At 37.1% G+C, this 27,831-nt stretch overlaps 1 protein-coding gene and 1 pseudogene across 3 annotated transcripts in view; both read left to right on the top strand.

Moving 5' to 3' along the window:
* The window catches only part of SPIDR (scaffold protein involved in DNA repair), a 387,966-nt gene that overhangs the window by 170,115 nt on the left and 190,020 nt on the right, over positions 1-27,831 (top strand). The gene's annotated exons all lie outside the window — the stretch shown is intronic.
* LOC118979352 (uncharacterized) lies at positions 1,262-1,373 on the top strand (annotated as a pseudogene).

Genomic DNA, 27,831 nt, shown 5'->3' with positions numbered 1-27,831 from the left:
AACCCAGTGGAAATCGTCCGGTTCACCATACCCAGTGAAGGCACGGGGAAGTCTCAGCAAGATTGAAACCATGTTAAATTTTTTTTAATTGGAAAGATATTGTCCATCACTAATTGCCCCTCCAGGCCAAACATTTATATACTTTTATTAGAGAAATTCCTTAAATACAGGGTGAGGCAAAAGTAGGTTCACAGTTGTTCATATGGGAAATAATACAATAATCAATAAATAAAAATACAAGAATTAACTCTCTTTCATGTACTCACAACTGGAAACTTACTTTTGCCCCACCCTGTGTTTTATGAGTTTCTGTGTTTTTAAAAAATGACATCAGTACCATATATTGCATATGTAGTATATTCCTTCTTTTTGAGATCTCTCTGTGCTGATACATATAGATCTGGTTCACTTACGTTAACTTCTGTATTGATTTGTGCTGGGTCCAGTTTGCTGCCCTGACAAACAATGCAGAGATGGACATCTGTTTAGGTTTCCTAGTGCATGTGACAAGTGTTTCTGGGTATGTATCTAGGATTTCTGGGTTATAGGCTATGTGCACTGTCAACTTCATTAATCTCATTTAACAACCACACCTAAAACAAAAACAAAAACAAACTAAGGAAACAACTAGAATAGGAACAGAACTACAGAAATGGAGATCACATGGGAAGTGGGAGGAGGAGGGGGGGTACAGAGAATAAGTAGCATAGACGGTAGGTAGAAAATAGATAGGGGGGAGGGCAAGAATAGTGTCGGAAATGTAGAAGCTAAAGAACTTAAGACACATGGACATGACCTAAAGGGGAGGGAATGTGGGTGGGAGAGGGTGAGCAGGGTGGAGGGGAATGAAGGGGGGGAAATGGGACAACTGTAATAGCATAATCAATAAAATATATTTTTAAAACATCATCTGAAGACAAACATGGCTGAATAATTACCATCTTTGGCTCCTTCTCCCCTAGTTTAGGGAAAGCTGTCAGGGAGGGTAAACTGGTGACCCAACAAAGGCCTCAAGTTCAGTTAACCATCTTCCCATATCCTGCCAAGTTGGCCAGAAACATAACCTGATTGGAATGTACTCATGAAGGATAGTGCATTCTGTCCTTTTGTTGTCACACATTGTTTTGTTAACTTCTTTCCTGCCTTTGATGTATAAGTCACACTGAATATTGAAGGGTAGACTTCCATTTGTTAGACCAATGCTTCATAATTGGAATAATCATTGTAAAGGTCATACGGTGTTCTTTTAAATCACATACTGATCACCTCTTGGCCTTTTGGCTAAGATCAAGTATAGTATCTGATCTTATCAGTTGAATATCTGATACGTCTTCTGTTCAATTAGGAATGCTGTAACTAAACTGATACAGTATTCTGTCCTGGCTGGTATGGCTCAGTTGGTTGGATTGTCATCTTGTAGACTGAGAGGTTGCTGGTTTGATTCCCAGTCAGGGCACATACTAGGTTGTGAGTTTGACCCCCCATTCAGGTCACATAGGAAAAGGCAACCGACTGATGTTTCTTTCACATTGCTGTCTGTCTGTCTGTCTGTCTGTCTCTCTCTTCCCCCCACCCACCACCCTTCTCTCACCCCCTCTTCCTTTCTCTCTAAAACCAATGAAAAAAATGTCCTCAGGTGAGGACAAACAAATAAATAAACTGATACAGTGTTCTAACTAGGAAAAAAAGGTCTATTTTTTGGTTAATTGGTTTCATTGTAACAAAAGTTATATATTTTAGCTTTTAAAAATTACAGATCAGCCCTGACTTGTATGGCTTAGGTGGTCGGGTCACTCCATGAAGTGAAATGTTGCTGGTTGGGTTCCCACTCAGGGCACAAGCCTGGGTTGCAGGCTGGTCCCCAGTTGGGGCATGTGAGAGGCAACCAGTTAATGTTTCTGTCTCATACATTAATGTCTCTCTCCCCCTCTTTCTCCTTCCCCTCTCTGCTCTCTAAAAAGAAATAAATAAAATGTTTTTGAAAAATGACAGATCATTTAAGAGAAAATATGGACTGTTATGATTGCCTCTTGGAATTTTTTTCCAGAAGTTGTTCCTAGCACTCAATGATCTCTGAATATCAGAAAATACCAGCTTAAGAGTAGTCATTGTAAGAAATAGGTTTTACCTTGAAAATTTTCAAAAGGATATGTATTTTCAGAAGTGGCTCATGGGAAAGTTCCATTAAAACTGCGGCTTTCACTTCCTTTGTTTGGGTCTACTGACAGATATCCTATGTATATGACAGTCTTAGAGCTATTGGAACTATGAGTTTAGGCATTGAAAAGTTATTGTTGTTTCATGGGAAGATGGCCTGGTCTGATATCTAAACTCCAGGGGACTGCCACCAGTAATCTTCACATGTGTTGTACTTTTGGTATTATTTGTAATTTCTTTTTCTTATTTCATAAGCAAATGCATGGGCAACTAATTAGACATTTTTGTTAAAGAGTATACAGTATGTAAAGATGAAATCTGTGGCAATAACAATATAAAGAAGACAGGATGGAGATATACATCAGCTGACTGACTGTTTATATAGTATTGAACCTGAGTCGGTATTGTTCAGCCTAGATAGTTATAAGTTTAAAATGTTATATTTCATCTTTTTATTAAATGGATCATGTTTTGTCCTATATTTTTCCCTCTAGAAGGTTTAGGAATTATTTCACTTATTTTCTATTGCTTAAGTGGTTATTACTTTTTTAGCATGCCCATTGAAATATGTGTTAAATCTATGAACTTCTAAAATTAATTTCTATATCCTGCCTTACCAAAAAGGCAAAATCTTAGCACATTATTATTTTCTTTCTGTCTCATTACTTTTTATGCTTAGTCATTTAAGAATTTAGTTTTTTTAACTTTGTTAATTACTATATATTTCAACTTATAAGTTTTACTAGGGTCTTTTCTTACTACTGTTAAGCCTATATTTTATGTAGATTTTTTCTTGGGTCATATATTCATTTTCTGTTAAGCATCCTTGAACAAATCATCTCTACAGAAGATAAATCTATTTCTGAGTTTTTAGTGTCTACAGATACTTTTGTAGCATTGCGCCTTCCATTTGACTGACTGGTTATACCCAGTACATCTCAAGATTTCTTTTAATACTCAGTTTTTCTTAAAGATTTTATTTATTTATTTTTTAGAGAGAGGAAGGGAGGGAGAGAGGGAGAGAAACATCAATGTGTGGTTGCCTCTTATGCACCCCTTACTGATAACCTGGCCCACAACCCAGGCATGTGCCCTAGGCTGGGAATCAAACCACCGACCCTTAGATTCCCAGACTTGCATTCAGTCCACTGAGCTACACCAGCCAGGGCTAATACTCAGTTTTGCTCATGGGAAAACTGTTTGCTTTTTAAAGTTATTTCTACTCTATTCTGAACTACATGAATAGTGTGATACTATCAATATTTTGAATTATGAAAAGGGTGACCTGAACATAATTGTATTAAAGGAAACACAGATTCACTTTTTAAAAGAGCAACTCTGATACTCATTGCCATGTAGACCAATTCCTTTAATCAGAAAGAGTAAATCAAAGCCTTTGCATCTTGCTGCCTAAGAAACAAAATTGACTTAGCCCTTTTGAAAATTTTAGGCTATCTCAAAGTCTCAAGTAAAAAAAAAATCCATTGGTATTTTAAACCAAAGTAAGAAATAATGTATATGTTTATGCAAAATGCCAAGTCTGATTTTCTAAGACCCTTGCATTACTCTAAGTAAAACTCTACATCTCAAACTGGTGGGTGTAAAGATTGTAAATTGGGTATGATCCATCAAACTCACACCATATCCCAACTTTACTCTTTCTCTGAAAAACATAAGCTAGATAAAATTTATAGGAAAATGTTTAAGTTGGAACTAAGTGCTGCTACTAGTGCATTTTATATAGGAGAGTTAGGATTTTAACCATCTGATTTTTTCAGCTGTAATCAGGTATAATTGACAAAAGAAATTGGAAGTTATTTGAAGTATACATCATGGTGATTGATCTGCAATGTGAAAGTTTCCCCTCATCTAGTTACCTAACATATCATCACCTCAAACCTCACCTATAATTTATCTTTGGGGGATGGTGAGAACATTTAAGTTCTATTGTCAGCATATTTTAATTTTTTATACAGTTTTATCAACTGTAGTCATGATGGTTTACATTAGATCTGCAGAACTTACTTATCATTGAAAATTGCCTGCCTCTAATAACCCTCCCATGTCCCCAGAGCCCTAGCAACCACCTTTCTACTGTTTCTGTGAGTTTAACTTACTGTCCTCAGGTTCCACATACGAGTGACAACACGCAGTACTTGTCTCCCTCTGTGTGAGTATAATGCCCTCAAGTTCTATTCATATTGTCAGAAAGGGCAAGATTTCCTTCTTTTTCATGGCTGAAGAGACTCCATTATATGTATACATGTGTGTGTATGTGTTTTTCTATAATGTGTAAATATACACACTCATGCACACCTTTAGTCATCCATTAATTGGCACATAGGAGTTTGTTAGTATGTATTTTGGAAATGAACTGCTTATCAGATAAATGATTGGCAAACATTTTCTCCCATTCAGTAGGTTGCCTTTTCATTGTGCTGATGATATTCTTTGCTGTGCAGAAGCTTTTTATTTTTTGTTTTTAGATTTTATTTATTTATCTTTAGAGAGGAAGGGAAGGAGAGAAGGAGAGAAATATCAATGTATGGTTACCTCTCGTGAGTCCCCTGCTGGGAACTGGCCTGCAGCCCAGGCATGTGCCCTGACTGGGAATCAAACTGTGATCTTGTGGTTCGCAGGCCCATGCTCAATCCACTGAGCTACACCCGCCAGGGCCAGAAGCTTTTTAATTTGACATAGTCCTCCTTGGTTATTTTTGCCTTTGGTGTCATATCCAAAAACCCATCACCAAGGCCTGTGTAAAGGAAATTACCATCTGTGTTTTCTTCTGGGCATTTTATGGTTTTAGGTCTTGCGTTCATCTTTATTCCACTTTGACTTAATTTTTGTATATGGTATAAGATAGAGGTCTTGTTGCATTCTTTTGCATCTGGCTGTACAGTTGTCTCAGGAACATTTATTGAAGAGACTGTTCTTTATCCAATGTATATTTTTAACTCTTTAGCTAATAGTTAATTGACCACATATATATGATTTATTTCTGGGCTCTCTATTCTATTCCATTGATCCATTTGCCTATTTTTATTGCAATAGTTTGAAATGCAGCTTGGTTCGTTCTCCAGATTGCTTTGAGTCTCTCGTGCTTTCAAAGAGATTTTTAGGATTGTTTTCTAACTTCACTTTTGGAATGATTGTTTTTGGTGTATAAAAATGTTAACTGACTTTTGTATATTGGTTTTGTAAGCTACAGCTTCACTGAATTTGTTTATTAGTTCTGTCAGGTTTTGCCGCAGTGGGCAGGAGGAAGTAGAGTCTTCTGTGTTTTCTATTTCCTTTCCAGTTTGGATGTTTTTTATTTCTTTTTCTTGCCAAATTGCTCTCAGTATGATTTTCAGTACTATGTTGAATAAAAGTAGTAAGAGTTGGCATCCTTGTGTTTTTCCTGGTCTTAAGGGAAAAGCTTGCAGCTTTTCACTATTGAGTATAGTATTATCTGTGGGATTGTCATATATGGTTTTCAGTATGCTGAGCTAACTTCCCTCTCTACCCAGTTTGTTAAGAGTTTTTATCATGAATATATACTGAATTTTGTCAAATGCATTTTCCACATCTATTGAAATGACCATGTGATGTTTTACCTTCATTTTGTTAACTTAATGTCAGCCTCACAGTGACTGATTTGCTGATGTTTGGACTATCCTTGCATCCCTGCAATCAATCCCACATAGTGTATGAACCTTTAAATGTATTATTGTAGTTGGTTTGCTAATATTGTGTCAAGGATTTTTCTGCCTATGTTTATTAGAGATAATAACCTATATATTCTTTTCTTGTGATATTCTTCTTATTTGGTTTTGGTATCAGGGTAATTCTGGCTTTGTAAAATGGGTTTAGCAGTGTTTCCCTATCTTGTTTTTTGGAACAGGTTGTGAAATTTTGGTATTAATTCTTTAAGTATTTGGTAGGATTCACTGTTGAAGCCATCTGCTCCTGGACTTTTGTTTGCTGTGAGGTTTTGATTACTAAATCACTGTCTTTACTATTAATTAATCTGCTCATATTTTCTGTCCCTTCATGATCCAGCCTCAGTTGGTTGTACATTTCTAGAATTTATCCATTTTTTAGGTTGTTCAATTTGTTGGACTAAAATTGATCCTTTGTGTTTGTATAGCATCAGCTGTAATGTTTCCTCTTTTATATCTGATTTTACAAAATTGATGTGAATCCTCTTTTTTTTTCTACGTATAGCTAAAGTTTTGACTCTTGTGTTTATCTTTTTATTTTTTTAAAAAAGCTTAGTTTCACTAATCATTTTTATTGTCATTTTAGTCTCTATCATATATTGCCACTGTGATTTTTATTATTACCTTAAATAATATGATAACTTTGGGCTTAAACTTACAGATTTTTTGACATCTTTGTGTTTATACTGTTGGCATTTATCACATTGAATTTCCATCTTAGAATGGCTTTTCCTGAATTTTATTAGTGTTGGTATGTGGTTTACATTTTCATTTGTCTCAGGTATTTTTTTTTCTTTTTTGATTTCTTTTTTGATCCATTGGTTGTTTGGAAATATGTTTTGTAATCTTCAAATATTTGTCAATTTTTCTGTTTTCTTCCTGTAATTGATTTCTAGTTTCAAAACATTATGATCTATTTTGGATAATATTCCATATCCTTTTCAAAAGAATGTGTGTTCTGCTATTCTTATGTGGAATGTTCTGTAAATGTTTGTTAAGTCCACCTGATGTAATGTGTCTAAGTCCAATAGTTTCCTTCTGATTTTCTGTCAGGATGATCTGCCAATGTTGAATGTGGAGTATTGAAATTCCTCACTATTATTATCTTGCTGTTTCTCTTCATGTGCATTACATTTTCTTCATTTGTCTAGGTGCTTTTGAGTTAGGTGTGTAAGTGTTGATAATTTTTATATCCTGCTGAACTGATCCCTTTATCATTATATAATGAGACCATCTTTGTTTTTTCTTACAGTTTTTGTCTTAGAGTCTACTTTGTATAACATAAATACAGCTTCTTTCAGCTTCCATTTTCATGGAATATGTTTTTCCATCCCTTCGCTTAGTCTGTGTGTGCCCTTAGAGTCTAAATGAGTCTCCTTTAGGCAGCATGATGGTGGGTCTTTTTAAAACCAGTAAGCCACTTTATATCTTTTTTTCATGATCTCAATACATTTATTTTTTTCTGTAACAAAGTATGTATGTATGTATATATGTATATATTTTTATTCAAGTACAGTTGTGTTCACTTCCCCCCCACCACGCCCTCCCATCCCACCCATCTCCACCTCTGTCTTTTCATTGCAAAAATTAATCTGCTTGCATTTAAAGTTATTATTGATAGATACAGACTTACTCTTACATTCTTTAAAATTGTGAGACTGTTTTTCTTTTATTTTATTTTCTTTCCAGTTCTCTGTGATTTAGTGATTTTCTGTAGTGGTATATTTTGATTCCTTTTGTTTTTACCTTTTGTGTGTCTGCTATACAATTTTGTTTTGTTGTCACCATGACATTTACATAAAACCTCTTTAGTTCTAACAGTCTATTTTAAGTTGAAAACTATTGTACTTATCTTGAATACTCTGAAAACTGTAAATTTTTATACTTCTTCCTATTTTTGCTTTTAATATCACAATTTACATTTTATATTATTGTGTATCTATTACAGATCATTATAGTCATATTTTTATACTTTTGTTTTTATCCTTTATGCTAGAATTGTCAGTAATTTATTCACAGCCATTACAATTTTAGACCATTTTAAATTAACTATATATTTAATCTTGTTTGTGAGTTTTATACTTTCATGTTACTGATTAGAGTTTATTTTGAGTTAATGAACTCCCTTTAACATTTCTTGTAGGGACAATCTAATGATGAAATGCTGCCACTTTTATGTGGTAAACTCTATCTCACATTCATTTCTGAGAACTTTGCCAGATAGAGTGCTTTTGTCAACCATTACTATCTTTCCACACTTTGAATATATCATCTGCTCCCTTCTGACCTCTAGGTTTTTTATGAAAAATCCACTGATAGTCTTATGGTATCACTTACAAGAGGTATGGGTATTGGGGCTCGTTGAAGCCAGCAGTTGCTTGTTTGATAGGATTCAGGAAGTTGTGAAGCATGAGCCAAGACCTGCCATTAGTATGGCAAAGTCATGGTTATCAGTTTGGGTGGGCCCTTAGTTGGGTGGAATGGAGTCTCGGGATATCTAGGGTAGAACAAACAGTGTTAGCCAGATTGATGGAGTCTCAGATGTGGCACCTGCCTGGTGGCTCTGTGGCTCTGTTAGGAGAGGGTTCAGAAAAGGGTCAATGGCCTCTGCCACCTTTCTGTCTGGGGAAAGCTGTCCCCCAGCTCCCACCTTGATGCCATACACCTTACTTCCTTCTTGTATGCCTGAGTCAGTTCATGTGTGGGTTCTTTAAGAGGAACTGCTTGGGACTTCAGAAGTTTCTTCCACTCAATACCTGCTGGTTTTCGAAGCCAAAGTAATGGGGACTTACCTTCCTGGCACTAGGACCCTGGGCTGGGGGGCCTGGCGTTGGACTGGACTCCTCGTTCCTGAGCTATCCTTCCTGTATTTTATCCACCACACATGGATGTGGGACCAGACCTTTTCGTGTCTCTGCCACTCCAACCAGTCTGAATGAATGTGATTTCTTTAATTTCATAGTTGTCAGACTTCCATTCAACTTGATTTCTGATGGTTCTGAATGATGGTTGTTCTATATTATAGTTGTAATTTTGATGTGGTTGTGCAAGGAGGTGAGTCATGTTTACCTATGTCACCCACCCATCTTCAACACTGATATTTCTAAGGTAGTGATGCCCTAGAGACTTTTTTCTTACAAGGATAGAATGATAGTGTAGAAAAAACAATATAGTATAGCAAATTTAATAGCCAGTTTAATGGGATCATTTCTCTTAATGTCTGTTGGTGCAAAAGCTGCTAGCGTAAGAGCTGATGGCTTTCAGTGAGATTGTGGATTTTATAGTATTTATTGTTTTGCTTACCATGAGATTATTTTAATCATCTCTGAACATTTCATAAATGAGTGAAGTGGAGATAAAAATATTTAAAGCTGTATGTTCAACTTAATGAAACCTAGTATCTACTCCCAGTGTGAGTATAGCAGATGCTCAATAAATATTAGCTATTTAATGATTCACATCGGTTGGTAATTCTTTCTACAGTACAGGTAATTTTTTAAAATATGTGGTCCTGATATACTTAATTAACTTGGCCAGTACTTTTTAGGCTATCTAGAGGAAAAAGTAAAAGTAAATTTTTAAGTTACTTCTTGGGGCATATATTTCTCCTAGTTGTCTCTTGATAAATGTTTAGGTAGCAGTGAGTTTCAAGTTCTTCTCTGATATACTTTCATTTTTTGTTTCATTCAACAGATACTTTTAGAGTGCCAAGTGCCAGGGATACAGTCATATCAATAACTTAATGGAGCCTATCCAATAGTGATAATAGTTCTGTAAGCAGCCAGCTATAGCATTGGGGTTAAGGAACAGTTTATGTACAGAGATACAAACAGGGAGCACAGGAAGTCATCAAGGGGCCCTGAAGCAGGCAGCCTCAAGAAGGTAGAGCTTCGCTGAGATCCAGAGGATAAGTTCGGAGGTCTTCCTGACATTGGAGATAGTATGTAAAAAATTTGAGAGCAAAATAACTCATTTGACAAGAGTGAAGGAGTCTGATAATGGAGAGAAAATGTTGTGGCCCTGGCTGATGCTAGAGAGCTAGCAGCATACACAGCCAGAGGGGCTTGTACTGTGTGCCAGGCGTAGACTCGGTCTGGAAAGTAGAGGGGTTAGTAGAGCACATATTAGGTCTGTGTTTCAGAAAATCCACCAGAAATAATGTGAAGAATAAGTTGGGGGTGGGGCAGTGAGCTTGAAGACAAGCACAACTCTGATACGGGTCTTGCAGTGACTAGATGAAAGGACCAGGTAGTTGAGACCGTAGCATTGGGGACTGATTTCCCATGCAGCTTAGGAATTTAGAAGAGAGGTTTAATTTTTAGGGTTGACTGTTTGGGCTTTTATAACTACATAGACAGTGGCACCTTAGGAAAAACAGAGAACACAGTTTCAGGATATTTTTATTTCTTGGTTAAACAGAAACCAATCCGTTGTGCTTTAAAAGTCAGTTGAGCTGAGGTTGATGAAATGAGGAGCCCAAGAGAGATGTATGCTTGAATAGAGGAGGATGTTGTCTCAGTCCATTTGGGCTGCTGTAACAAATTAACATAGACTAGGTGTCTTGTAAATAACAACAACAACAAAACATTTCTCAGATTCCTTGAGGCTGGTAAATTCAGGATAAATTTCTGGCAGTTTTATTGTCTGGTGAGTACCCTCTTTTTGGTTCATAGACAGCACCTTCTCTCTGTGTCCTCATATTGCAGAAGGTATAAAGGAGTTCTCTGTGTTCCCTTTTAAAAAGGCACTAATCCCATTCATGACTGATCATCCCTTAAAGAGCTCACCTTCAAATACCATCACAGTGGGAATTAGGATGTAACATGTAAATTTGGGGGGGCCACAAACATTCAGCCCATAGCAGGTGCCAGCGCCAATACCTGTGGCCAAATCGTGTTTGTTCCAGGAAAGATATTTTTGGCTCACTTGAAATACAGTTACTTAAGGTGAAGTTTTTGATGTTCTCCCTCACAAAATAGTAACATTTGTGAGTATTAGCAAGTATTCATTCCTCCATTAAGAAGAAAATCACAGCAAAATGCTCATGAAGTATGATTGCCATGTGACATCAGATGGACGCTCCAAGATTAACTAGCAATAAAATGCATGTCCGAATGATTTACGTAAGGTTATCAACTATAAACCTGTATTGTGCAAGGGAATGACTAACAAATAGGGAATCTTTGATTTTCAAATAATTGATCTGAAGTTCTTTTTAGTTAGTAGAGGCAGTTGCAATAGATACAAAAAAAGCATTTGACAAAATTCAGTATGCATTTATGATTTTAAATAAACTATCAACAAAGTGGGTATAAAAGGAACTTCAAAAACAATAAAGACTACAGTATATATAACAACCCCATAGCTAGCATCATTATCAAAGGTGAAAAAAATTGAAAGCTTTTTCTTAATGTAAGAAACAAGACAAGGATGCCCACTCTCACCACTGTTATTCAGTGTAGTATTCCATGTCCTAACCACAGCATTTAAAGTAGAAAAAGAAATTAAAGGCATCCACATTTAGAGGAGGAAGTCGTCACTATTGCAAATGGCATGATAGTATATATAAAACCCTAAAGAATACACCAAAAATTATTAGAATTTGTAAATGAATTCTGTAAAGTAGTAGGACACAATATTAATATACAGAAATTTATTGTGTTTTTATATACTAGTAATAAAGATGAGAAATTAATAAACAATCCCATTTACAGTTACATCAAAACATAAATAAAATACCTGGGAATACACATAAACAAGGATGTAAAAGACTTGTACTATGAAAACTATAAGACATTGAAGAGGACACAAATCAGTGAAAGATATACTATACTAATGGTTATCTTAAAATAACCATGTAACTCAGAGAAATCTACAGATCCAGTGCAATTCCTAGCAAATTACCAGTGGCATTTTTCACAGAAATAGAACACATAATCCTAAAATTCATATGGAATCACAAAAGATCACTTAATAGTCAAAGCAAATTGGAGAAAGAAAAAGTTGCAGCTGTCACAGTCCCTGATTTCAAATTATACTACAAAGCTGTAATAATCAAAACTATAATTCTGACACAAAAACATAGTTCAGTGGAACAGGGTAGAGCACAGAAATAAACCCTCACTTATACACTCAATTTATGATAAAGGAGGCAAGCGTATACAGTGGAGAAATGACCATCTCTCCTACAAGTGGTATTGGGAAAACTGAACAGATAAATGCAAAAAGAAAAAAAAAGAAAGAAACTGGGCCACTCTCTTACACCATATACAAAAATAAACTCACAATGTATTAAAAGCTTAAATATAAGACCAGACACAATATAACTCCTAGAGGAAACACAGGTAGTAAGCTATTTGACATCAGTCTTAGTAATATCTTTCTGATTTGTTCTGTCAAGCAAGGGAAGCAAAAGCAAAAATAAACAATACAGACTTCATCAAAGGGAAACCTACACAGGGAATAGAACCATTAACAAAGTGAATAGGCAACCTAATGAATGGGAGAAGATATTTGCAAATAAAATATCTGATAAGGGGTTGATATTTTTAAAAAATAGGAAGAACTCTTAAACTCAATAACAAAAAAATAAAGAATCTAGTAAAAAAAATGGGGTGAGTGCCCTGGCTGGTGTAGCTCAGTGGATTGAGTGCAGGCTGTGAACCAAAGGGTCACTGGTTCATTTCCCATTCAGGGCACATGACTGGGTTGCAGGCCAGGTCCCTTGTAGGGGGTGTGTGAGAGACAACCACACATTGATATTTCTCTCCCACTCTTTTTCCTCCCCCTCTCCAAAAAGAAATAAAACCTTTTCAAAAAATAATTTTAAAAAGAAGGCTTTCTCTTATACAAAAAAAGGGGGGGTGAGGACCTAGATATGTATTTCTCCAAAGAAGACATACACGTAGCCAACATGAAAAACCTAAACATCAGTAATCATCAGGGAAGTGAAATCAAAACCACAGTGACATACCAGCTCCCACCACTCAGAAAGACTGATATAGTAAAGTTAAGAAATAACAAGTGTTGGTGAGGATGTGGAGAAAAGGGAACCTTTATCTACTGTTGGCAGGACTGCAAAGTGGTACTGCCACTAGGGACACAGTGTGGAGAGTTTTACCAAACTAAAAATAGAACTATCACATAATCCAGCAACTCTGCTTTTAGCTATTTGTCCAAAGAAAATGGAAACACTAATTCCAAAAGACATATACACTGCACCCCTGTGCTCATTGCAGAATTATTCACAATAGCCAAAATACAGAAGCATTAAAAAAGAATGAAATCCTACCATTCATGATAATATATGGATGGTAATAATAGATGGATCTAGGGGGTATTGTGCTAAGAAAAATAAGTCAGATAAAGAAAGACAAATATTGCATGATTTCACTTATATATGGATTTAAAAACAATCAGAACATCCTTTGCTGTGTGGCTCAGTTGGAAAATACTCCACAAGTTTGGGGGTTCAGTTCCCAGTCAGGGCACATGCCAAGGTTGCAGGTTCAATCCCAAGTAGAGGCACATACAGGAGGCAACCAGTCCATGTTTCTCAAATCAGTGTCTCCCTCCCTCCCTCCCTCTCCCTTTTCCTAAAACCAATAAACTTTTATAAGTTAAAAACAAACACATACATAAAACAAAAACAGACTCATACAAATAACATACTGATGGTTTCCAAAGGGGAGGGAGTTTGGAGGATAGGTGAAAATGGTGGAGTGAGATAGTAGTTAATTATAGTGCGATAACATTGCACAGTTATAAAGTTACTAGACTCAGTGCAGTGAGTAGTCTGTTTTACTATATATAAACGTTTTATTTTACTTTTTCCATGACTGTTTATCTTCCCATATCCTATTCTCTTCCACCTACCCTCAGCCCCTCCACAAGATATATAAATGTTGAAACACTGTTGTACAAATAAAATTGATACAATATTGTGTGTCAACTATACTTTTCTTTTTTAAAAAACATTTTTTTAATATTTTTTTATTTTGCTAATTCTTTTCCCCCCCAAGAATAGTTGCCTTCATTTTCCCTCTACCATTCCCCATTACCCCAGCCATCCCCACCTCCCACCCTCAATCCTACCCCGTTTTGGCTTTGTTCATGTGTCCTTTATACATATTCCTTCACAACCCTTCCCCCTTGTCCCCCACTTAACCCCTCCAAGCTCCCCACTGATTACTGTCAGTTTGTTCTTCATTTCCATGCCTCTGGTTATATTTTTCTTGTTTCTTGTTTTATTGATTGGGTTACTCTTACAGGTGAAATCATATGGTATTTATTTTTCACTGCCTGGCTTATTTCACTTAGCATAATGCTCTCCAGATCCATCCATATTTTTGGGAAGGGTAGGAGCTCCTTGTATTCAATAAACCACATAGTATTCAATAAACCACAGTTTATTGATCCACTCATTTACTGATGGGCACCTAGTTTGCTTCTAGCACTTGATTACTGTAATTGTGCTGCTATGAACATTGGGGTGCGTAGGGTTCTTTCGAATGGGGTGTTTCAGGATTCTTAAGGTATAATCCCAGCAGTGGAATAACCTGGTTAAAAGGCAGTTCCATTTTTAGTTTTCTTAGGAAATTCCATACTGTTTTCCACAGTGGCTGCACCAGACTGCATTCCCACCAACAGTGTACTAAGGTTCCCTTTTCTCTACAACCTCACTAACCCAACTTGTTATTTATTGATTTGGTTACGATGGCCATTCTGACTGGTGTGAAGTGGTATCTCATTGTGATTTTAATTTAGATGTCTCTGATAGCTAGTGATACTAAGCATTCATTCATATGTCTCTGGGCCCTCTGTATGTCCTCCTTGGAGAAGTGTCTGTTCAGGTCCTTTGCCCTTTTTTCAGTTGGGTTTTTGTCTTCCTGGTGTGGAGTCATGTGAGTTCTTTATATATTTTGGTGATTAAACCCTTGTCTGAGGTATCATTGTCAAATATATTTTCCCATACGGTTGGTTCTCTTTTCATTTTGCTGATGTTTTCTTTAGCCATGCAGAAGCTTTTTATTTTGACAAAGACCCACTTGTTTATTCTTTCCTTTATGTCCTTTCCTCCAAGGGACATATCAGTGAAAATACTGAGATTTTCCTGCCTATGTTTTCCTCTAGGACTTTTATGGTGTTGCGATTTATACTTAAGTCTTTTACCCATCTTGAGTTTATTTTTGTATAAGGTGTAAGTTGGTGATCGAGTTGCATTTCTTTGTGTGTAGCTATCCAGATCTCCCAACAGTGTTTGTTGATGAGGCTATTTTAGTCCATTTTATGCCGCTGCCCCCTTTGTAGAATATTAATTGACTGCAGAAAGTTGGGTTTATTTCTGGGCTCCATATTCTGTTCCATTGATCTATATGTCTGTTCTTATGCGAATACCAGGCTGCTTTGATTACTGTGACTTTGTAATATAGTTTGATACCAGATATTGTGATCCCTCCTACTTTGTTCTTCTTTCTCAAAATTTCTGTGGTTATTTGGGATCGTCTATGGTTCCACATAAATTTTTGAAATGTTTTTTTATATCTGGAAAATATGTCATTGGTACTTTAATAGGGATTTCATTGAGTCTATAGATTGCTTTGGGTAGTATGGCCATTTTCATGATGTTCATGAAACATGTTTCCATTTGTTTTGTCTTCCTTAATTTCTTTCTTCAGTCTTGTGTAGTTTTCTGAGTACAGATCTTTTACCTCTTTGGTTAGGTTTATTCCTAGGTACTTTATTTTTTTTGTTGCTTTATCAAATGGGACTTTTTTCTTGATTTCTGTTTCTGATATTTCATTGTTAGTGTACAGGGATGACTTTGATTTTTGGATATTGACTTTGTATCCTGTTGGTTTGCCAAATTCACCTACTAGGTTGAATACACTTTTTTGTGGCATCTGTAGGGTTTTCTGTGTACACTATCATATCATCTACAAACAGTGACAGTTTTATTTCCTCCTTTCCAATTTGGATGCCTTTTGTTTCTCTTTCTTGTCTGTACTTTGTGGCTAGGATTTCCAGTTCTATATTGAATAGAAGTGGTGAAAGCAGGTGTCCCTTTTTTGTTCCTGATCTTGGTGGGAAAGCTTCTAGTTTTTGCCCATTGAGTATGATGTTGGCTGTAGGTTTCTCTTATATGGCCTTTATTGTAGGGAACCGCTTCACATGGTGTGGAATTGTAACTCAGACTGCACATGGAAAACCAGTGAAGAGTGAGTGCCTGCAGGACCACACCCACAGAGTGGCTTTCTCGTGAGAGATCAGGCCTGCATTGTACCTAGACTGCTATGAGACTTGCTTTTGTTAAAACTCCCTCACCATGAATTGAAATAGCATGGGCTTACTGCAACTTCCTAAAATCTGAACTAGACCTCCCAAGTACGGAATGTGACTGGTTCAACCACTTTTCTCCTTGGTCTGCAACATCCTTCTCTTTGACGTAATTAGCAGCATTCTTTCCTTTGTTATCTGTAAAAGGTAATCACCTGCAGTGCATAGTAAAGGAGGACTACCCTCCATGTAAAGTACCCAGAAAAGCAATAAAGGTGGGTACCAGCACTCTGGCCCTCTTGCCCTCTCTCTCTCAGAGAGTGGCCATGCTGTCCCTTTTTCTCCACAGGACTTCTGTGGTTCATGTGTATTTGTTCTCTAACAGCCACAACATACACAGATCCTGCAGGCCAGGATCCGCCACACTTTATCAAGTTGGGGAATACTCCCTCTACTCCCACTTTGCTGAGTGTTTTTATCATAAGTGGGTGCTGTAACTTATCAAATGCTTTTTCCTGCATCTGTTGATATGATGATGTGATTTTCATCTTTCCTTTTATGTTTATTGATTTGCATAATAAATGTAGTATAGTTGTCATTTTGTTTATCTTTTGAAAGAGCCAGCTCTTTGATTTATTGATCCTTAGAATTGCTCTTTTAATCTCTATTTCATTTCATTCTTCTCTGATCTTGATTAATTCCTTCCATCTCTTTGCTCTGGGCTTTGTTTGTCATTGTTCTCCAGTTATGGTAGGTGTAGGGTTAGGTTGTTTATTTGAAATGTTTCTATCTTTTTTACGTAGGCCTCTATTGCTATGGACTCCACTCTCAGGACTGCCTTCACTGTGTCCCATAATTTTTGTTCTGCTGTGAGTTCATTTTCATTTGTTTTCAGAAAGTTTTTTATTTCTTTCTTAATCTCATTCTTAACTCTTTCATTGTTTAATATCAGACTGTTCACTCTTCATGAATTTGAGTGTTTTTGAGTTTTTTTCTTGAGGTTAGTTTCTAATTTCAGTCCCTTGTGGTCAGAGAAAATGCTTGATATGATTTCAATTTTCTTAAATTTGTTGAGGCTTGTTTTGTGTCCTATCATGTAGTCTATCTTTGAATGTTCCATGTGCATTTGAAAATAATGTGTACCTTCTTTGGGATGAAGATTCTATATATATACATGTATCAGTTAAGTCAGTTTGATCTAGGGCATTGTTTAGTACCACAGTATCCTTGTTTATATTGTGTTTGGAAGATCTATCCATTTTTGACAATGGGGTGTTAAAATCCCCTAGTATATATGTGTTGTTGTCTATATCTTTCTCGAAGTCCTCCAAGATTTTGCTCATATATTTGGGTGCTCCTATGTTGGGTGTATATATATTTATAACGTTTATGTCTTCTTGATGGATTCTTCCCTTCATTGAGTATTATTAAGCGTCCTTCTGGGTCTCTTTCTATAGCCTTATTTTTGAAGTCTATTTTGTCTGATTAGAGTATTGCTACCCAGCTTTTTTCCCCCCTATTTGCATGTAATATATTTTTCCAACTCTTCACTTCCAGTCTAAGTCTTTTGTTCTGAGTTGGGTCTCATAGGCAACATATATGTGGGTCATGTTTTTTTATCCATCAGCTACCCTATGTCTTTTGATTGGAGTTTTTAATCCATTTGTATTTAAGGGTATTATTAACAGGTACTTACTAATTGCTATTTTATTCCCTTTGTACCTGTGTTCCTCTCTCTCTCTCTCTTTCCTCTTTTTTTCTTCCTGCTCTTAAAGTAGTCCTTTTACCATATTTTGGTCTGCCAGTTTGGTGGAGGTATATTCTTTCAGTCTTTTTTTCTTTTTTTTTTTGGTCTGGGAAACTCCTTATTACACCTTACAGTTTCATTGAGAGCCTTCCTGGATAGAGTAGTCTTGGTTGCAGGCCTTTGCTTTCCATTATTTGGAATATTTCTTACCACTCCCTTATGGCTTGTAGTGTTTCCATTGAGAAGTCAGCTGCTAGACTTTTCAGGGCTCCCTTGTTGCTTCTGGTTTCTTTCTTGCTGCCTTTAAGATTCTCTTTTTGTCTTGAAATTTTGCCATTTTAGTTATGATGTGTCTTGGAGTGGGCCTCTTTAGGTTCCTCTTGATCAGGGCTCACTATAATTCCTGGGTTTTTGTTACTTTTTCTTTAATCAAATTAGGGAAGTTTTCAATCATTACTTGTCAATCAGATTTTATATCCCTTGCTGTTCTTCTCCTTTTGGTATCAATATTATATGGATATTATTCCATTTCATGTTGTCCAGCATTCCCTTTAATCCCCCTTCATTCTTTTTGAGTCTTCTTTTCTTGTTCTTTCTGGGAGTTTTTTTCTACCTTGTCTACCAGCTTGCTGATTCAATCCTCTGCTTCTTCTAGCCTGCTTTTGATTCCTTCTGTTGCGTTCTTCGATTCAGAAATTGTATTCTTTATTTCCTGTCAGCTCTTGTTGATAGTCTCTGTGTCCTTTTTCATGTTGTTGCAGTTTACAGTAAGTTCTACATAATTTCCCTGTAGTTTTTGGTAGTTTTCAGTGAGATCATTGAGCTTCCTTATAACTGTTGTTTTGAACTCAATATCTGATCATTGTCTTGCCTCCATTTCATTTAGCATTCTTTCCAAGGATTCCTCCTTTTGTTTTGTTTGGGGGTTTTTCTTTGTCTTTCCATTGTTTGTGAGACTCTTCTTGTTAGCCTCGGCTTCTTAAATTTATCTGTTTTGGTTCCCTCATTTTGTGGTGTGAACTTCTATGGTAGGAGACCTGTGAGATTTAGTGGTGCAGTCTCCTCAATCTCCTGAACATGATGCTGTTGGGATGCCCTTTATGCCATTTATATTGGCTCGCTGGATGTAATTGGGTTTTGACTGTTGTTAGGTCATTCTTTGGTGGGTTCATCTGTCCAGCTGAGGATCACCGAGGGTCACTCCACCCACCATGTCTTGTGTTCTGTTGTGTAGGTGCTGCCAAAACAAAACCACAAAGCCCAGGGAGCAAACTAACATGTGCAAAAATATCTCCCTCCTGCTATCCCACTATGAACAGCAAATGAGCCAGTATTAATGAGGGTGTAAAGAGATTAAGACTATTATCAGAGAGGAGATAAATAAACTATGGTGTAAATTCTAGTGACTTAATATGCACAAACTTGCTGGACAGGAATTGAATGTTAAAAAGCTATGCAGGAGAAAAATATCACCTAGCATGGAGAAGACCACAGTGGATTTCATCTTGGTAGCCTCTAGTATTTCCAACTGTTTTTTCTTTCTTGATCTGCCTCTGGTGATGTCAGATTTTGACTTGGTCTGACCTTAGATAGCCTGCTCTGAGACTTCGGGGGATCTGCTTTCCCTGGCTGTCTCCCTCCGTGTTAATATAGTCACTCTGCACTCAGCAGTGAGGCTTAAGCCCCTTAGCATGGGGCCAAATCCCTCCAGTGGTTGGGGCTACTATCTCTCCTCAGGGTACTGCTGCTAGGAGGGGAGTGGTCTGCCTGAGCAGGGTGGCTGATCTAGTCGTGGTGACTTAGCATTAGAATCCCAGTGGCTCCTCTCTCTGTTCTCTCCCTGAAGTCTCCTTCCCCAGTCTCTCTTCAAGCATTTCTAGTCCACTCTGCCCCCACTTTGCCACAGATCTGCTGTTTGGTTGTCTCCTTCAGTTGTTAATGTAGTCACTTGGTACTCAGCAGTGAGGCTTATGCACCACAGGATCTGGCACAATCCCTCCTGGGGTCCAGGCTATCGTCTTCCCTCAGGCTGCTGCCCCTTGGAGGGGAGTGGTCTACCAGCACAGGATGACTGCTGCTGTATGGGGGATGACTCAGCACCGGGATCCTGGCGTCAATTCTCTCAGTTTTCTCCCCAGAGCTTCTGTCCCCAGTCTCTCCTCATGCATCTCTAGCTCACTTAGCACCCACCTTTCTGGGAGCCCCAGGTAAGTGGCTACAAATGAAAATTTGTGCATTGGCCCTTTAAACAGCTCTTTGCATCTTCAGCTGTCCATTTCTGGCAGAGAGCAAGCCTCCCACTTTCGGCTGGTGGTGGTTATCTGTGTACTTTTTGGTCTCTGGTACTCTAGGCTGGGAATTCCAGCCTTGGGTTTAGGCCCCGTTCTTCTTAGGGAGATCCAACTGGCTGCTTAATTATCCTTCTGGTGGTTCCTCCTGTGGGCACCTGCCAGCCCTCTTGAGTCTCCACCTCACTTCTTACCAGATAGGTTGTGCCAAAGTTGGTTCTTCTGTTTGTTGGAGGTTATAAGGCTTCTGTCTTGCCATTGTTCAGTTGTTTGTTCTGGGTTCTCCACAATTTAGTTGTAATTCCAAATTGGTCCTGGGAGGAGGTTAGCGTGGCTTCCATTCACTCCTCTGCCTTCTTGCCTCTCTCCTACAAAAACAACTTTTACATTAGTTCATGATGTCTGTTCTTTACTTTGAAATGCATCAAATATAAATTAGACTGTATGTTAATCAAGTATAGTAAAATGTAATGACGGAGTCTAAGCAATGGGTATATAAGTATTTCCTATAAAATTATTTAACTTTGCTGTATGTTTGAAATTTTTTCTAATAAAAATGACAGAGTAAAAAGCAGTTCTTTTTAAACTTAGAGTGTTAGAAAATAGGGAAAGTAGAGATGTTTTATGGTTATAGTGTTTAGTAAGTAAGTGATGGGTGATGGTTTCATCTGTACATGAAATTTCAAGTCATAAAGTCCCAGGAGACAGTGGAGGTCATTGATGCAGCTAAGGACTCAGCCCCAAAGAACACCAAAAGAAGTTTAAGGCACTGTCTATTTTGCTTACCACTGAATTTCTGTTTTCTAGCATAGTACTGGCTTTATAGCTTATGCCCAATCTGTGTTAAATAACTGAGTGCTAATATAATATGTACAAAGAAAAAAAGGAACTGGTGGAGATAAGCAAACATTGGGGAGACAAATATGTGTGAATAACTGCTGAATATATGTTCCACAAGGTTGACTATACAAAACTGAGTTTTTAAAAATATAAAAGGGACATCTCTGGAGATAGTACAGATTTAGTCCTGTTTCTTCCATTTTTTAAATTGAAATATGTTTAACATATAACATTTTGTGAATTTATGATGTATATGTTGATTTGATTCACTTATATATTATAATATCAAAATTTTAGCTATTGTTGGCACCTGTATCACCAGTAATTATGATTTCTTTTCTTTTTTTTTATTTTGGTGGAAATAATTAAGTCTCTTAGCAAGTTGGATGGTTATAATGCAATATTGTTGTCCGTATTCACCATACTGTACATGAGATCTCTAATAGTTACGTTGCAAGTTTGGACCCTTATAAAACATCTCTCCTATTTATCCACCTTCAAACCCCTGGTAACCACTATTTTACCCTCTGTTTTTATGAGTTTGGCTTTCTTAGAGTTTATATGTAAGTGATATCATTCAGTATTTGTCTTTTTTTTCTAGTTTATCTCAATGTAACGTCCTCAAGGCCCATCCCTGTCACAAATGGGGAGATTTCCTTTCTCATAGCTGAGTGATACTTCATTTTATATATATACCATATCTTTATCCATTCATTCATTAATGGGCACTTAGGCTGCTTCCATACCTTGGCTATTGTGAATACTGATGCAATAAATATGGACATTTTTTCCTGATTTCATTTATTTTGGTTGTATACTCAAAAGTATGCAACCTGGGTCATAAGGGGGGTCTTTTAAATATATTTTGAGGAGCCTCCATATTGGTTTACATAGTGGCTGAACTGATTCCAAACCCCAGCATACAAGGGCTCCCTTTTCTCCACATTTTGCCAATACTGTTATCTCTTGTGTTCTTGATGATGGCCATTCTAACAGATGTGAGGTGATCTCATAGTGGTATTTGATTTGCATTTCTCTGGTGATTAGTGATGTTGAGCAACACTTTGATACCTGTTGGCTGTTTGGATTTTTTTTTAATGTTTCTGTTTACTTCTGCCTGTTTTTAATCAAGTTGCTTATTTTTGTTTATCAAGTTGTTTGCATTGTTAATGGATTTTAGATATTAACCCCTTATCCCCTTATCCCCTATGTTATTTGCAAAAAAATCATTCTATTCTATAGGTTGCCTTTTCATTTTGTTGATTGTTTCTTTTGCTTTAAAGAAGTTTTAAGTTTGAATAGTCTCTTCAGCAAATGGTTTTGAGAAGACTGGATAAACACATGCATAACAATGGAATTGGACCCCTGTCTTAGACCGCTTACAAAACTTAACTCAAGTGGATCAGATTTAAATGTAACACATGATACTATAAAATACCTAGAAGAAAACAGGAAAGAAGCTTCTAGATATTATTCCTGGCAATGATTTTTTTGGAAATAACATCAAAAGCAAAAATCAACAAGTGGAACTACATCAAACTATTCTTTATTCTTAAGGTTTTAAATTACATTTAGATATGGCAGTGATCTGCCTTCCTCCAAGTAATAATTGCAAATAAATGATAGCACATTTGATATAGACCAAAGCCAACATTTGTCATATATTACTTCAAGTAGATAACATTTTGGGATGATTCTTCATGTCCTAACATATATCACCTTTAATAAGAGTATTTGGTTTGTAGATTATGTAACAGTAACAAGTTGAATGTGTCAGATGGTTACTAAAGTATGCACTTCCCTTCTTTAGTTTCTGTCTCTCCAGGTTATTGTGGAGCCTAGAATTTGTAGCTCCACCCACATTGTTTACCTCTACCTTTTCAAATTATTTTCCAAGGCTCAGATCACGCTTTGATTGCAATCTCTGCCTTCTTTCATTTTACACTTTGAGACTCATTCTCCTCATGCTCATGTCTGTCCCTCAGTTTGTCATTACTTTTCCTCTAGAGGAGAGTATCTCTTGCTGATTCCTTTGCTTTTCATTTTCATGCACAGGTCCAGCCAACATTATGGGGCACATAGGTGCCTGGCCAAAGGTCTTTCTCTTAGGGTACTGTTTGGTTACGTCTAGTGAGTGAAAGAACGGAATAGGCAACTACAAGTGAGATGTGTATGTCAGACTCCAGTAGGACACTAAACCTGACCTAGGTTTGGGAGATGAATCCTAAACAATGAAGGGAAGTTAGTACAATATCAAGGAGGAGGGCTTAGCCCGTCGATTCCTCTAACCTTCCCGTTCTGGGTCTGCTTGCTCTTTTTTCCAGCTAAATCGTCATGGAGTTTTTCTACTCCTTCCTTTACTAAGTCCTGTAATTCTCACCATGCCAACTCTAACCCTATAAAAACTTCCATTTTGTTTATGGTTTATTGGGTAGTAATATCAGGAATATCAGCTTGGATGGTGTATCTGTTTCTTGTTTTAGAAGGTAGATTGTGGGTAGGGATTGAAAACATGGAAAGGGAAAGGAACTAAACATATTTGAAAGTGAATGCCATGTACCTGGCTTATGGTAATGGGTATGCACAGGTGAAAGCTACTTATTCCAAAGCTGTCATGCCAAGGATATAGATCTCAGGGCTCCTCTGAAGTAGGCCATTGCCTGGGGTGAGGGGTGCAAGTCCAGCCCCCGTGCTCTTCAGCAGCCTTGACCCTGCCATTACCTATTTAGAGAACTACTTGACTTTTTATCATATGTGTATTCTTTGTGTTGTACTGTTTTATTTTTGAACAGATTTTTAAAATTATACTTTTAGATCTTTGGTCAGTTATTTCCTTTAAAGTAAGCCTTTTTTTTTTTTGCTTTCTTTTACTTGTTAAAATCCCTATAGTTTATATCATCTAGCTTATAATTAACTTTATTCCCTTTTACTTTCTGCCATTTAATAGAATTAATAGAAAATAGCATAAAAGATAAGCTGTGAAGCCATTGCATACCCCAAATACAGCAGGCTTATTCCTTTTGATTCTAATAAGCCTAGAACAGAGTTTTCTCTGTTAGTACCAAGAAGTTTGTCTCTGCTGACCTTTGGGAATAACTGTCATCCACAAAACAATTACCCCAAAGGGACAGACCATTAAGGATAGATGGTTGCCCAAACTATTTACCCAGAGGGAAAGTGAGAAGCTGAACTCCAAAGACAGGGGAACTGATAAACAATATTTTGTCTTTGGAATAGGGATTATGAGAGGGAACCCCCCAAAACTGAAATTATCTTTGAAGGTCAGGCCCATTGTTACAGACTCTTCCTGCTACATCAGTGTTCTAGGAACCCATCTGTTTCAGTGTACCAGCTGGCATTGTTGTCAGAGGCTGTGTTGGCTTCAGTGGATCTTTCAGCGCATTTGTCCATTTCCTGATGGGTGATTTATGAGCACACCTGCCCAGGAGGCACTGAGTACTCTGCAGTATTTGACCAAAAACAGTATGATCCCTGTGTCTGATGCTCCCTATTCACCCAATCTGCCCCCAGCAGCTCTTTTTTTGTTTCCTTGAATGAATAAAGTCCTCAAAGGGAAACTTTTTGCCAGTGTGGAAGAGGTAAAGCAAAAAATGGCAGAAACACCTAAAAGCATCAAAATCGACAAGTTCAAAAACTTTTGAGCAGTAGAAAAAAATGTCTCAATAGATATATTGCATCAGATGGAGAGTACTTTTAAGGTGACTGAAGTTTAAATATATATGAATAAATACACAATTTTTCATTTTAAAAATCCAGTTGTTTGGGGGTTCCCTCTGTATGTGAAATTCTTCTGTGTATTCCTTTTTCTAGAGAGAGGACTTCTTTATATCCAATTGTCAGTGACAATTTATATACAATGGTCAGTGACCCAAAATAAAATCAACAGTTGCTTCCATGAGGTTTTTGAGGCATATTATAATCATGACATAAAACCCCAAGTCTCCTTCCAATCAATCCAGTGGCTCATGTGCATTCTTACAAGCATGTTTAGGAGAGTGTTTGTATAGAGATGGGGTAAAGTTGGAGTTATAGCTAGAGAGAGCTCTCAAATTTTGATACCCAACTTGAGCCTCGTTAATTCCCAATTAGAGCCTCCCACAAAAAAGTGTCAGTGCATCTTTATCAAGTTAGCAAACTTATATATGTGTTAGGCATTTCCAGAATAACTTGATTGAACTGGTTTTGAAGAATGAATTTCTGTAGCTGAGGATGTTAAGAGTTTACCACGAGGGAAGAGAGACTGAGTCCCTGGTGTGTGATCTGACACAGAGAATTTGCTAAATAAAGATGCAGGATGAGTGAATGGACATTTAAGTTCTGCTGTTCTCTTTACCAAAGTCAGGAACATAATAGATATAATAGTAGCGATGATAATGGTAATTTTTGGTGAGCACTTTCTTGCCTGGTAACTTCTTTATTTACATTAACACTTTGAGGTCAAATAAGTCAATTCCCCTCTACACTCAGTCCGGAAAAGCTGTTTGCTTACTGCTCCTTAAAGTGGTATAGTCCTGGGTGCATTTCCCCCTTAACAGAAGGTAAATCCATCACTACTATTGTCCTTCCATCAAGACAGAACATGGTGGGAGGGAAGCAGTGACACTGGCCATTTGTTCTACTTGTGTTGTGCCTCCTGCTGTTGAGTCACCCAAGACTCAATTGCTATAGACTGGTATGGCTATAAGAAATAGCCTTATAATGCTGGACATTTCAAAGCAAAAGAATCAAAACCAGATAATAAAAATCTGGTACTAGACACATTTGTGATCTTGGATTAGAAAAGAATTGCTATAAAGAAAAGCATTAGGAGAATTGGTGAAATTTGAATACGACTGCTATTAAATAATAGTATCGTAGCAATGTCAAGTTTCCTAAATATCTTTAATGTACTGTGGTTTTCCAAAGGAATGACCTTGTTCTTAGGAATATATCAAGAAGTATGTAGCCCTGGCTGGTGTAGCTCAGTGGATTGAGCATGAGCCTGGGAACCAAAGGATCGCAGTTCGATTCCCAGTCAGGGCACATGCCTGGGTTGCAGGCCAGTTCCCAGCAGGGGACTCACAAGAGGCAACCATACATTGATATTTCTCTCCTTCTCTCCTTCCCTTCCTCTCTAAAGATAAATAAATAAGTAAGTAAGTAAGTAAGTAAAGTATGTAATATTAAATGACAAACTGATCCTAATGTTTATATGGAGGAGCAAAAGACCCAGCATAGCCAGTACAACATTGAAGGAGAACAAAGCTGGAGGACCGGCACTACAAAACTTCAAGACTTAGTGGAAGTAAAAAACTACAATATTCAAGACTATAATTATTGGTGAAAGGTTAGACAAATAGATCGTGGAATGGAATAGAGAGAACAGAAACAGGTCTTCATAAATACAGTCAGCTAATCTCTGACAAAGAAGTAAAGGCAATACAGTGCACAAAGATAATGTCTTCAACAAATGGCACTGGAACAACTGGACATCCACATGCAAAAAATGCAAATAAATCTAGACACATACCTTGCATCTTTCACAAAAATTAACTCAAAATGGATTATAGACTTAAAAGTTTTTACTTTACAGTTTTAAGCAAAGCTATAAAACTCTTAGAAAATAACATAAGAGAAAACCTAGGTGGCCTTGGGTGTAGTGACTTTATAGATACAACATCAAAGGTATAATTCGTGAAAAAAATTCACTAGACTTAATTAAAATTCAAAACTTCTGCCCTATGAAAAACAATATGAAGAGAATGAGAAGACAAGATCCATACTGGGAGAAAATATTTGCAAATGACACATCAGATAAAGGACTATTATCCAAAATATACAGTGAACTTGAATTTGACAATAAGAAAACAAACAACCTGATTAAAAAATGAGCCAAAGACCTTAATAAACACCTCAGCAAAGAAGATACACTGATAGCCAAAAAGCGCGTGAAAAGATACTCCACATTATACATTCAGGAAAATGAAAATTAAAGCAGCAGTGAGATACTCCTACCCATTTATTAGCATGGTCAGAGTCAGGGACACTGACCATACCCAGTGCTGGAAAGGATATGGAGCAGCAGGAACGCTCAGTCATTGCCTGTGGGAATGCAGACTGGTACTGTACTGCTGTACAGTAGCTACTTACATACAGCTACTGCATGTAAGTAGTTCTTACAAAACTAAACATGTAGCAGTCGTGGTCCTTAGTATTTACCCAAAGTAGTTGAAAACTTAGGTCCACACAAACACCCGCACACAATGTTTATAGCAGCTTGATTGATAATTGCCAAAACTTGGAAGCAACCAAGATGTTCTTCAGTAGGTGAATGGACAGATAAATTAGTACATTAAGAAAACTGAATAGTGTTCAATGTAAAATAAAGCAAACTGTCAAGCCATGAAAAGACATAGAAGAACCTTAAATGTATATTATGAATTAAAAAAAAAAAACCTACAGTCTGAAAAGGCTACACGCTGTATAATTTCAACTATGTGGCATCCTGGAGAAGACAATGTTATGGAGGTGGTACAATGACCACTGGTTGCCAGAGATTATGAAGGGAGGGACACAGAATTTTTAGGGCATTGAAAATACTCAGTATGATACTATAATGGTATACTTGTTATTCACTGTACATTTGTCTAAGCCTATAGAATATGAAACACCAAGAGTGAACCATATTGTAAGCTATGGACTTTGGGCACTTAGGATGTGTTAAAGTAGGTTCACCAATCATAGCAAATGTATGGCTCTGTTAAGGGGATATTGATAACGGGGGGAGAAGCTATGCAAGTATAGGGGTAGGGTGTACATG

Source organism: Sturnira hondurensis, unplaced genomic scaffold, assembly GCF_014824575.4.
Source record: "Sturnira hondurensis isolate 20B ecotype Veracruz unplaced genomic scaffold, ASM1482457v3 Scaffold0022258, whole genome shotgun sequence".
Taxonomy (NCBI): domain Eukaryota; kingdom Metazoa; phylum Chordata; class Mammalia; order Chiroptera; family Phyllostomidae; genus Sturnira; species Sturnira hondurensis.
This window is presented reverse-complemented; position numbering and strand designations above follow the sequence as displayed.